The following is a 13,134-nucleotide window of genomic DNA, read 5'->3' as shown; positions in this document are numbered from 1 at the left end:
GGGGTGCTCCTTCCATTCCGACATCTCGCCACTCCGACTAGTGGCTTCCGCGTGCGGTTAGGGTTAGGTATAGGGTTCGTTAACGTCGGAAAGGCGACATGTCGGAAAGGCGAAATGCACCCTTTGTAATGCTATGCAATAGCATTAAATAGGACTGTAGGTTAAACCAGTAACTAATAAATCCCTCATATAGAGAAAGTGATGTATGCAAAATAATGGTTTTATACATATCGTTGCTGCCTGGCAGAAACCTTGTATCGCCATAGTTCAACTTTTTATGTTTTCTCGTAAATGAATGCCCTAGTTTATCAATCTAGAGTGTCACACAAAAGTAGTGAAAACAGCAGATCCACAAGCTAACAATGTGTCGCGATGTGACGCGTTGTGAGCTTGTAGATCGGCTATTGTCACTATTTTAACATGTTGTTAAAATAATAATAAAAAAGTAACTGTTATGGACTTTCCACCCAACAGTGACGATATGTTAATAAAGAAATGACCTTTTCAGAAGCCTGAAGAAGCCTACGAAGGTCAAACGAATGAAAGCTTATAGTAAAAGTGTTTGGATGCTTGCACAGAGTTTTGAATGTACGGTTGCTGCTTACTTTTGTTCACCGTTGATACTATTCAGCTCCAGCACTTCACCTCAGTGTTTTGTTAACAAACGAGCGGTGCTTTAGTTCACATTTCTGTTTGAGAAGTTAAAGGGAAAAAAGACAAATATTCATCCATGATGGAGTAATTAAGTGTACAAATTGGAGGATTGGCCAATCAAATAACACTGACTATGATTCACCCATCAATGTATGTAAAATATTATAGCAATCAAGGGAGGTCTACACACACTGTAGGCTGCTTTAGTTTCTAAGCCAACCTCGTACAAAACCTTGAATACCCTTTCAGTTGTCCCTTACCTAAACCTGCCCCCCTGTTTTTTCTGCACACTTTGAATCCTAAATTAGATCTGCATAGTACTCATTTGCACTGCTACTGTCTTCCTCACAGCATTCTACATTTTTCAGTGTCCAATTACTTGATATTCTATCTATTTCAAAGCACAATCTACATAGAAAATCCAGAGTGCTCAGTAAACCTGTAAACACAGGCTTAAAACTCTGGTTATTGATGTAAATTAGTGACATTAGAACTGCAGTTCTGCAGTTAGAACTGCACCTCAATCTACAGTGCATGTACCTTCCTCAGTGGTAATTTAACTCTGAGAGTTAAATGAACAGAGTTAAAGACCCGTAAGGCTCCTAAGAATCAATCACTACTGTTGAACCCCTTCAAGGACCCCTGGGGTCCCCGGACCCCTCGCTGAGAACCAGTGATTTATGTTGTTTCAGTGAGGGTTCAGTTTTACTCTCTTTACTGTGCAGTCCACGTTTTTCATTGTTAGGCACTTTTAACACTGTAACAGTTCTGAATATTTTATTACAAAAGCAGAAAGTAAATCACATTATTTAAATGACTTAAAGGCTGATGGCCTTGTGGTCAGAATAATAAATGTACATCACTTATGTGTATGTTATTTTTGCATTTCTTAAAGTCTTAAATGTATGTTCCACTCAAGCAGCAACGACATTGCTTTCTTTACCTCTGCAATGTTGGAGTCATTTGGCTGTGAATCAAATATTTATATTGCAAAATCATTAGTGTTATTTTAACTCTGAAGAATGTAAATGGAAGCGAAGGGACCTGTAAAATCATGAGTGTTAATTTACCTCCAAAGAGAGTATACAAATGGAACCCATTTAGTTCCATTTGGACACTTTTTAAAATTTAAATTAACACTTAAGATTTCACTGTGTATTGACTTGACTTGCTGTAAATGGCTGTCTTTGATTCCTCCCCAAATAGTCCTCTCTCAACAGTGGAATGGTTGACTTTGAGGCAGACTGCTAACACAGGCAGCTTTCACGGTTATCATTTGGTTCTATTTTTTTTGCTAAATCCCTTGACAATAAGCTACTGTATTTGACAAATGTCATACTCCTCATGATAAAATCCTCAGTGTTAATTTCTCTCTGAGAGTGTACATAAATGTAACCAAATGGACCCATTTGCACACTCTGAGACCCAGTGTTTTCGACAGACATGTAGTATTTTTGTCTCTAAAAACAAGGCTCCAGACACCCCAAAACAAACTGGTAAGGCTTCTTCTTGGCCTCAATCATACAACCCATCTAACCCCTGCTCATTTTGCTAGGGTTGGATGGCTCAGGGTTGAGGACAGAGTACAGCAACTTGCTGTGACCAATGGGCCTGGTCTACAAGATACACCACAACATTGTACCTGTCAAAATATTTCATAAACGTAAATGAAGTCCATAATCATAACACCAGAGGCAGCTTCACTGATCATGTTCAACCCAGATTTGGCACAAACAAGGGAATGGACTCTTTCTCATGCTATACAACAAAAATGTGGAACCCAGGACCTTCTAGCTGTGAGGCGACAGCGCTACCGACTGCGCCACCATGCCTATTATTTTTTTATTTCATTTTTATCCCACAATTTGGTAACCCACATTTCTTTCACCCAGTGCCAATGCCTAAGCTTGTAATCCGGGGCGCTACTCTCCCTCTGCCAGCCTGGGGAGAGCCCACATGTAGTCAGTTTTGATGGCGATACAAATGTGACTTGGCAACATATTTATTCATATTTATACTTGTATACATATTTATATTCGGTCCTCAGCTCATGCAAGTCCAAATTTAACTTGGCAACATATTTATTCATATTTATATTTGTATACATATTATATGTGGTCCTCAGCTCATGCAAGTCCACAAGTTCACAATCCCTTGTAATTTATGGCAATGCCTGACCCACACGGCTGTAGGCTGCAGCCTAGTACCCGAGAGACATATCTTTTCCAAGTGTTAAGTGTTATTAAATTGGCAGTGCTCTTTTCACGGCTACGCAGGGAGGCTCTGAATGTATATTGGCATGCCTCCGCTGCTTTCTCTGACGCTGACATTTAAGGCATACTGATTTCATGACTGAGAATGGGAATCAGTATGCCTAAAATATGAGATACTGTCATCCAGTCCTGACCTGGTGACGGAGAGGAGGGATCAGTCTGCTTTAAATGTCAGAGAGGAGGAAACAACGGAGGCATGCCAATATATACGCCCCGAGCCACCCAGTGTACACATTAAAATACTGAATTTAACTCTGCGTGTTGCATTTTTACATTTTTTTTTTAATTGCAAACACACACACACACACACACACACACACACACACACACACACACACACACACACACACACACACACACACACACACACACATTTCAGGGGTTACCCAACTTTTTCAGCTTGAGACCCAAAAGATAATGTTGGTGTCACACCCTTGTTTTGCATTCCAATAATAGCGAATGGTTAAAAACAATTACATTTACTTGCAACCTGTAAAAACGCATCCCTGGCCCAAAATGCTTCGGGATCCTATGTTTTAGAAACATCGCTTTAGATGATCACTGCTTATTAGGCATTTAATGTCCTCTAATGGAGAGCACCTCACTGGGCTCATGATGCAAGGAGTTGTCATGATGTGCTTACAGGGAAAATGAAAAGATATATTTGTGCAAGAATGTGATTCACCCACACATTGCAACATTTTCCCCTCATCACAAAGTAGGCTACAGCAGCATGCAGGGCTATAGAAGAGAAATTTCTGGTTAAGTATGAATAAGCAATTGCCAATGAACTGAGAAGTCTTCATGGACAGACATAAATGACCAACATGTGCAAGCTCTGAATGGATGAAGCTTGACTCCAATTTCAAATAGTGATGTACTGTAATAGTTTAAAATTTGGTTACAAAGAACAAAAGAGAAAACAATCCCTCTTAAAACTTGTCAAAACTAAGATATTTGTTTTACAAAATTACTGTAGTCTTACCTGTTTACTAGTCAGCACACTACTGCATAAACCCCTTTTTACAGTGCTTGTTAATAGAATATTATATTTTTGCTCTTTACTTCAAGAACCCAATGACAATTTATAGTGAGCTATAATCACATTGTAATACATTATAACAGTGATTATAATGTATTATAATAGTGATTATAATACATTATAAATTAGTATAATGTATTATGCGCTATTATATTATACTACACTACAAATAATGTCTGGGGCTACGATAGCCGAGTGGATAAGACGCGTACCACATAGATAGACTGATGCCTTACAGAAAATCCCGGGTTTGATTCTCGAGCCCAGCTGACCTTTGCTGCATGTCACTCCCCCACTCTCTCTGAAGTTGGTTGGTCAGACGGTTCATCCCTGATGTCATCAAGTATATTCCCATATATGGGCATGGGCGTAACGGACAAATCGGGGTTCTGGACAACCGCCTATCTGACTGACTCAACACCAATGAAAGATGTATTATATTCACACTTACTTACAGTTACACTTACTTATAGACATGGGATGCATATAGCAAGTGTTACCAAAATGGCATCTGGCTCCATCTAGCTGAAAGACATGTTGCAATAGACACTAAGGGGATTTCTGACAAAACGTATCACTAATTACAAATAATAATAGCAGACCTAAAGAAGGACTAGATACTGTAGGTGCCGAGAGTGATGATACAAAGTACTCAGTTTTTGATGTGTCCTTTATGTAACATTAATTTATTGTTTAGTTTTGCTGTTGCATGATATTTACCTTTTACCCTGAATAGATGATTTGAGAGGCGCTTTATCAATTTCACATGTATTTTTTTCCCGTACACCTACTCTGCACATGACAGATGAATCAAATGTGTTAATTTTTGTATGGAGTGTTAATACAGTACATTAAAACATTAACTCTTGTTTTAATTAATTTCTTTACCATTCTCATTTAAGCAAAATACTTTGACATTGCCTTATACTGTGTACACTTAATGCCAGACTAGACATGTTAACACACCACAGCCTAACACTCATTTAAAATCCATTACTGTGTGAACCTCTTTAAACACATTTTTAACAGTTTCATGGGTAAATCTCCTGAAAACTAATTGGAAGTCACACTCTATTCTATGTATTTGTTGGAAGCCCTCCAGCTAAATGACGAGCAAAGGTAATTCACTGGCGGAACACTTCAGCAAGCACCACAGTCTATGTTTGCAACCATGCATACACTCCCTTATTGTTTTCATTTATTTTACTTTTCCATCACGCACACAAAGTGCCCAACCCCCATGGGTTTACACGACACCTAACTCTACATTGCAGCGGTCAAACCTCCAATTGTATTTAATTTAATTACAAAACTAGAAAGGAACACGCGGTAGAGTTCACATCTCCACCAGGAGGCAATCCCTACCTCTCTATATCTTTCTGTCTGTCTGGGCATGCATGTGATGATAATATTTTGGGGGTGTGAGCGAGTATGAAAAGGTACAGGGCAATAGGGGGAAAAGACATGATAAACGACTCTTATTACGTCATTACTGTGCAATTAAAGTAGTACAGGCTATAGACTAATTAGTATGGCATGTTGTCTTCACTAGGATAAACATGAGTTCAATGTTATAGCCTAATACTGTACATTCTAGCCAATCAATGGTTACCAGTGTCACAGTCACTATGTAAGTCCTTTGGTATATAGCTCTGTAATGTCATTCACATTACAGCTACACAAGTTGACAGTTGTACACAGAAAGGTAGCAGACCATCCCAGCATAGTCTTAAGAATGGGACCTCAGACCTGTTTGTGGGTGTGATGATCAGCTTTAGATGGATGAAAAGAGACAGATTGGTCTCTCAACCCATACTGTACACACATGACATAATAATTTAACGTTAAATTCAGCAGGGATGTTCGGATCAAATCACCCAAAACATGTCATTTCCAAATCCAGTATGCTTGTTCTGCGAATGTATGTCTGTAATTTCAAGATTATTGAGGCAAAATTTGTTTAGGTGCATGCTTTGGCAATCATTGGCATTCTAAACTGTGTCAAATGTGCTTAAGACTGTGTTAAGACAGTTCAGGTGGAGCTTAATGTGCACAGACAGCTCAAGTGGGAGAAACACAGGAAAAGGGCTCAGCAGCGACTATACTGGCTTTGTCACCTGAAGAGGTTCGGAGTTGACCCACGCATCCTCAGGCTGTACTACAACAGCTCAATTGAAAGTGATCTGTCAGGCTGTGTCACTGCCTGATACGCAAACTTTACTACCCGAGAGAAGAAAAACCTACAGCCGGTAGTTCGGTCGCCAGAGCGCATAATGGGAGGCGAGCTAGCTTCCCTCGCTCCAGGAACAATATAAGAAGATGTGTGTGGTCAAAGCTAAGTGCATCATCAAGGAAAGTCACCACCACTGCCAAAAAACTGTTCATACCCTTACAACGACCATGGCCAGGCAAGGAGGCCTACAGTAGTATCAAGGGCAAGACCACCAGGTTTGTGAACAGCTTCCACCTGGCTACCATTAGAGTTGAACAAGGCTTGACCACCGTCACCAGGCTCGCGTTGGACTTTAGCTCTTCCTTGTGGACGTACCATGTGGATTAACCTCCTGTAACATGCACCTCTTTTCATTCTTTCTCTTTCTGGAAACAACAAAAATGAATTTCACCTACTGTTTTACACGTGTAAAGGAGATGTGGAAATAAAAGTGATTCATTCTCACATTCAGACTCTTGTGATTTGGCGGTTTACGGTATTTTGTCATGTTGATGAAATATTTGGTGTTAATCTAACTCTGACTTGTGCCAGCGTATTTGAATGTCTTCGATTGGATAGTACTGGTAAATCCCATAGAGACAGCAGCATTGTTAGAAGTATAGATGCTATAAGCTGGTCCATAGCCTCACGGGGCACGGTATAAATTATTTGAGATATATTTATTGTATATATATTATATATACAAATATATTATACTGTATATATTTGTCATCCTTGGCCTGCTACCAGTGTGTACATTAAATAAGATGCCGATCGACGGACAAGATTAGCTGCATGTGGACGGACGGACGGACGGACGGACACACACACACACACACAAATTGTTCCCACCAAAGTTGATTTGTACCCACATGCACAAAATGGTGTACCTTCCTTGAGACACATCCAGGTGTGCCTCAGCATTTTGTGACAACTACAAGTTATGTTGTTTTTATATGAGTATTTTTTCACACACACACACACACACACACACACACACACACACACACACACACACACACACACACACACACACACACACACACACACCAAATCACAACAAGTCACATTAAGACGCATTGTGAGCTTGAAGATCTGCTGTTTTTTGTAGGGCCTTGAAATATCGACTTCATTTTGACACAAAATGTTTGAAAACCACTGCACGAATCAGCATGCCAATGGTCCATTCCAATATGCAATGTCGAATCGATTGGCCAACCCACGTAGGAGAAAAATGGAGGAGAATGGATGAGGATGTACAGAGTGACAGAGTTCATGAATTTGGGGAATCGTCTTTGTCAGTCGATGCCTGGGAAAATAAGCGTCATTACCCATATGCCAATGGCAATGTGCAATTTCAGATTGATTGGTCAACCCACTCACTGAGGAGAAAATGGATAGGAGCTACTGTAGGATATTCTGTCTTATATCACAAGTCTGGGAAATACAATCTGCTACAAAAAAGGTTCCCTTCCTGAAGCATAACTCAGGTTGTTCATAATAACCCAGCCAAAAATAAATCAGTGTAAATGGAGGACATTTTACTAAATACTACATCCCTTACCTGAATTAGACGGTACAATAAAACTAATTACCTTATTCTCAATGTCACCTTGCTTATAACAAACACTTTCCGCCTCTGGAGTGGCATTAAACGTGCTGTTCAAAGGGCTGATGGTAATGTTTCTGAGTGTAACTGTGTGTGTTGTCTGTTGTTTAAATTATTATTCACTAGAATTATAGTAGGATATACGGTTCTCCACTGTAACTGTTAATTCTTTATGAGGCAATAAGTTCAGAGCTTTTACATTTCTTTATACCAAAATATCAACAGACCATTCTCTATTCTCAATATTCCAAATATAACAAAGTAACCTGTTCAGGAAAATGAATGTCAAATCATTCAAATAAAATAAGGATTTCAACATCAGCTCAGGGATGACCATGCAAAATGTCCCAATTAAATGTATTTTTAGTGAGTCTCTGATCAATTGAAAGCTGTGATGAATCATTTGACATTTATTTCTGATGTCTGGCCGTTCCCATCCCATATCTACACTAATGAAGTACATTTATGGACTCCCAAAAACAATTATCTGTGCATGGTTTTACAATGTGTATGTTCACAGAAATGGAAACACCAGAAGGTTATGGTCGCACTATAGAAAGTTTATTTCCTCATAACGCTATACTTTACAAGGTATATAACAGTCACTGTGAATGTGTATGAGAGAACATGTTGTGGTCCTCTAAAGATATCATGTAGAAAACTCTAGTCTCTTTGACAGACAGACTAAAACTGGGAAAGCGTGTCATTTTAGATTTTAGCGTTGGCTATTCAAAAATAGCGGATATACAAGCTCACAGCGCGGCACGAAGTACATCTGCTATTTTTTTACATTTTTGAAAAATCTTGAAAGTGTGAGAACTACTGATTTAGAAAGCATTCGGCCTCAGGTCTTTTTAACCCAATGACTATGACTCACGTATAAGAATAAACCTGTTCTTCTTAACAGTGCATCAATGTTTAGCCAACATGAATCAGTACCTCAGGTAAGTTCAATAATATTTTATTTGACTATGTATAAAATGTATACATACAAAGAAAAGTTATGAATGGAAAAATGGTCTATTATATATTCAAAATATGACGAAGCTGTGAACAGCTGGATAAGGTAGATCTAGTCTTACAATTAATTCATGTGGGTGTTTGTTTGGGAACAGTTATACAGACCGTTGTGGACCCTTCTATGCCAATTTGTTTCTAGGAGTATGGGAGAAGAAATTCATTTGGAGCTCATCCGACCCCTACTTGAACAACATAAAATGGGTTGGACACGACATAGATGATCTAATATTAAAGAACATCTACTTGAATTTCATAAATATTTGAATAACACCATGTAATGGGCTCAATGGTAGAAGACAGATGACAGCCGAGATCCTCTTTCCAATGAAAAAGGAGGGAATGGGGGGATACATAGAGCCTCACTTTCTTTGTCATATCATCACACTGGGATGCTAACTGGAGCCTGACTAGGCATTAGGCTATGAAATTTGCTCTGGCAGATTTGTCAGGTTTCCAGACTAGACAGCACATATTGTCCAGTCAGAAATGTACTCTGTGCTCTTTAGATACCTCAATAAAAGTATTTAGTGTGCAAATCAGAGAAAAAGAGACGAGAAAACATGTGATTCTTTTATTTTCCTGAACCAAATATTTAAAAAAGGTCACAAACATTCTAATATAGTGTTTAATCATATGCTTGTCCAACCATCTCTCATGGACTTTCAATATTCCAGCCTCCTAGAGCCTTCAATGTGTTAGCCTCGAACCTGACAAATCTGTCAGATAGAATTGCCGGACCAAGAACATGCCATGTTTTTTTGTTTTTTTTTAACATGTAGCACTTTGAGATTTGTTTCAAATATAAAGTGCGTTACAAATAAAATGTATTATTATTATGTCCTTTCCTTCTTCACATAGCCTTGCTTCTATCTACTGAAGATACATCACATCTTTGATTTATTATTCATTATATTATTTTTGAGCAATAGTCTTGCACATTGATAGAGAACCATCCTGAACTCATTAGGTGTGCTACAGTGACCCTGATGAAGATCTATGTGGGTCGCAACACATTGTATAATCTAACTATATAAATGGCGACCAACTTCCGCACCCTCGGTGTCCACACCCCACAGCTCTATTATCGACTAAACAACGCACCGCCAGACCACATGTGTCCAACTGACTCGCCACGGCGGCCGCGCTGAATTTACGCCTCGCGTAGGGGACATCTCACTGCTCAGTACACCTTTTCCACCGCGCAACATAATTAATTCTACTCACCAAATGTCGGACAAAACGGAAGGGGAGCCAGCTTCGTACCCTTTACCGTGCGCACGACCTCATCAACACAACAGCACGCAGCCGCTGCGGGGGTTTTTCCCTTTTTTTCCAAACTTTTTTTTTGGTCACCATTTTCGCCAGGCACCATTTCTGGTGTAACGTGCGCCAGCATGCGCTCGGTTGCCAGGTTTGCACAGCCAGCGCCAGAAAGAAGCAACCACCTACATCAAACAAACAACACCCATCCCAAGGGCCCCGCCCTCTTCTACCGGGGTCCCCACGCGCCCCTACACTTACAGGGGGTCCGGCCACCAGCGGCCTGACCGCGGACCCCCTGCATAACTATTACATTCTCTCCCTACATGCCTCACTTACACCTCGCTGAAACTCGCGCCCGCCGCGCTTACAACACGCTCACCTGGCAACACCAACACCCGTCCCTCCACCCTCTCTTCCTCACCACCACGCCACTGCATACAGTCGCCACAACGTCCCTTCTCCACACACACACCACACACACACACATGCTTCTACGCCGCCAACGCTCACCAACACGTCGCCAACGCGCAACAACACTTCTGCATTGCTGCGTCTCTTCTCCACCACCACGCTCCATTCAGGTCAGTACAATGTGTACACACGCTGCCTCTACTTCTTCCTGTACTTACAGCTGTCTACTCTTTACCTCCCTCTCTGCCTCATAGCAAGTTAGCAACAGCCTCCACAGCACACACTGCTACCTCCCCCCCCCGCCTGTTGCACGCCTAACACTCGCCTCCATTTACACATCGCCAACCTGCTTGCCTTCGCCACAAACCGCCCCTCATTCAAACAATACTCCGTCTTCCCTTCTTCTGCACCATGTTCTCTAACCCTCTGTCTGACCTACTACTTCACTGGCCCACCGCCATTCCTACCTCCACCACTACCTCCCTTCCCCCCCACCACCTTCTGCGTTTCTGTTTACCTTCTCCCCATGCAACATTCCACGCACAGTCCAACCACACCCCCCCAACACGTTGCTGCCTCCAGCCTACCATCCCTGCCGCTGTCTTGCCATACTACTCCCCCCTCCTCCACCCCCCTCCACTCCTTCTCGCGCTGTAGGGCCACACTATTCACATTTTGTACCTATTGCTTGGTTGCATTGCTTGCGTCATTGATTGATTGTATGTCATTTTTCCTTTCTCCTTAAGCCTTTCTTTTTACATAATGCTACATATTATTTCGTCTGTATCATTATGTTGCTTTTTGAAGTGTCTGCTTGGTACTACATATATATTATTTCTCCATTTCTCTTATGCCTTTTTGGTACATACTGCTACATATTATTTCCTCTGTATCAATCTGTAGCTTTTTGAAGTGTTTGCCTGCTACTATATATGCCCATGCCATTAATTCAACAAACCGCCCCTCATTCAAACAATACTCCGTCTTCCCTTCTTCTGCACCATGTTCTCTAACCCTCTATCTCACCTACAACTTCACTGGCCCACCGCCATTCCTACCTCCACCACTACCTCCCTTCCCCCCTACCACCTTCTGCGTTTCTGTTTACCTTCTCCCCATGCAACATTCCACGCACAGTCCAAACACACCCCCCCAACACGTTGCTGCCTCCAGCCTTCCATCCCTGCCGCTGTCTTGCCATACTACTCACCCCTCCTCCACCCCCCTCCACTCCTTCTCGCGCTGTAGGGCCACACTATTCACATTTTGTACCTATTACTTGCTTGCATTGCTTGAGTCATTGATTGATTGTATGTCATTTTTCCTTTTTCCTTTCTTTTTACATAATGCTACATATTATTTCGTCTGTATCATTATGTTGCTTTTTAACGTCTCTGCTTGGTACTACATATATTTCATTTCTCCATTTTTCTTATGCCTTTTTGGTACATACTGCTACATATTATTTCCTCTGTCTCAATCTGTTGCTTTTTGCAGTGCTTGCCTGCTACTACATATGTCCATGCAAATTCATTCAAGCACCCCAACGGAAACAAGCCCGCATGGACTTCTTTGCCCAGAGCCTTTACTCTAATGCAGTCCACATGTACCTCTGTTGTATAACATTGTCAATCTCGCAATCAATACTCTGCTACACACATGCTGCTTACATCCCCTCTACTTCCATGCTATCCGCCATTCACATACCACCAACATCATGTGCGCCCCCTCTTACACACTCATGCTTTCTCCTCCTACTCAGACTCCCCCATCTCCTCTCCAACACAGCCATGAAAAGGAAACGCCCTGCATTGGCTACACGCCGCAAGCGCCCACACGTGCCACCCACATCAGGTAATGCCACACTTCCATGCCGCCACCTTCTCTGTTGCCCTCATGCGCTATGCACTCCCCTCCATTGCAGGTCTGCAGCTCTTCTAGGCACATACCACAACACACTATGCCACCGCCAGCATGCATTCACATGTGTGTGTGTGCACACACACACACACACGATCTGTAGCTGTCTGTGCACACACACACACACACTCTCTGTAGGTGTCATTCACTCTGCACTCCCCTCCATTGCATGTCCTGTGCTCTTCACTTCACACACCATGACACCGTCTGCCACAGCCTCCATGCATACATATGTGTGTGTCTTACACACACAAACTCTGTCACATTCAACACAAATAACATGCATACCTCACTTCTCAGCTGCCCAGCTGCCCACCACTCCACCAGCCGTACCTCTCCCACCATCACCCCCCCCGCCTGTGAGCCCAGGTAATGCCTTTTGCTGTCCTCATCCCTTCCATGCAGTCTTTCCACTCCACACTTTCTCCCACCCAGAACACCTGCCCACCCACACATGCTCTGGCCAGCACAACCACACACCAACACTTCTTCTGTCTTCCTCCTGCACACACTCCCCATCATGCCTACACCCACCTTCTCACCACTCTCTCTCCACCCACTGCACGCCACTTCCTCCCACTCATCCATTGTCCTCCTCATACACTGCACTGTACCTCATCTACTGCACATGCCACATCCCTCCTCACCCTCATCCACTTCACCTCCACACTACACCTGGCGTCTACAAAAGACATTGCACATTCATGCCTTCCCTTGCCTTTCCTATGCA

Source organism: Gymnoscopelus microlampas (genome assembly GCF_963454915.1).
Source record: "Gymnoscopelus microlampas genome assembly, chromosome: 1".
Lineage (NCBI taxonomy): Eukaryota > Metazoa > Chordata > Actinopteri > Myctophiformes > Myctophidae > Gymnoscopelus > Gymnoscopelus microlampas.
Note: the sequence above shows the minus strand (reverse complement) of the source record.